Genomic DNA, 1197 nt, shown 5'->3' with positions numbered 1-1197 from the left:
TCCTGCCTCAGGCTCCTAAGTAGCTGGGACTACAGGTGCACACTACCACACAGGCTAATTTTTAATTTTTATTTTGTAGAGATGGGGGTCTTGCTATGTTCCCTAGGCTGGCCTTGAACTTCTGGCCTCAAGTGATTCTTCTGCCTCAGCCTCCCAAAGAGCTGGGATTACCGGCATGAGACACTGGGCCCACCGGCATGAGCCACTGGGTCCAGTCTCTGGCTCTGTATTGAGTTTTCATCTTCCTCTCCTGCTTCCCCCTTCTCAGGTCCCATATCCCAGTGGTGAGAGACTCTGCCCTGTGCCCAGCCCCGGATGACCCCTGGTCCCTTATGTCCAGGGGCCTCCCCACACACAGTTCCTGTGCCTGGAAAACATGGCCTCCTCTCCTTGGCCTTGGAGGGGGATCTCAGGGTTTATCTTGCATGTCTCCTCCTCCAAGAAGCCCTCCATGTCCTGCCTGGACCCTCAGTGCTCCAGCTGCTCTGGAGCCACATTCACGCGGCTGCTTCTCATCTCCCTAGGGTCGCCCAGGAGAGGCTCTGTCTCCTCCATTCTCGCAGCTCCATCCCTGGACAGAGCCCAGCACATGGCGGTGAGAGAGAGTGTTCATGGATGGCATTATGTGTGTCCCGTCTCATTTATCCCCCTGCACATAATGGTGGTTTGACAATTTTTTTTCCAAGTAGCAAATATTACTTTTGTTTGTTTGTTTGTTTAGAGACAGGGTCTTGCTCGGTTACCCAGGCTGGAGTGCAGTGGCGTGACCCAACTGCAACCTCTAGCTCCTGGGCTCAAGCGATCCTCCCGCCTCAGCAACCCGAGTAGCTGGGACTGCAGGCATGCGCCACCATGCCTGGCTGATGTTTAAGTTGTTTGTGGAGATTGGGGTCTCACTATATTGTCCAGGTTGATCTCAAACTGCTGGGCTTAAGACATCCTTCTACCTTGGCCTCCTAAAAGGCTGGGATTATAGGTGTGAGCCACTGCATCTGGCCTGCATATATTAATTTTTATCCTTTTTTTTTTTTTTTGAGAGAGTGTCTTGCTTTATTACCCAGGCTGGAGTGCAGCTGTGTGATCTCAGCCCACTGAAACCTCCACCTCCTGGGTTCAAGTGATTCTCATGTCTCAGACTCTTGAGTAGCTAGGATTACAGGTGCATACCACCATGCTCAGCTAATTTTTGTATTTTTA

Source organism: Mandrillus leucophaeus, unplaced genomic scaffold (assembly GCF_000951045.1).
Source record: "Mandrillus leucophaeus isolate KB7577 unplaced genomic scaffold, Mleu.le_1.0 Scaffold1622, whole genome shotgun sequence".
In the NCBI taxonomy this organism is placed as follows: Eukaryota; Metazoa; Chordata; class Mammalia; order Primates; family Cercopithecidae; genus Mandrillus; species Mandrillus leucophaeus.
The sequence above is the reverse complement of the archived record's forward strand: the minus strand, read 5'-3'. Positions refer to the sequence as shown.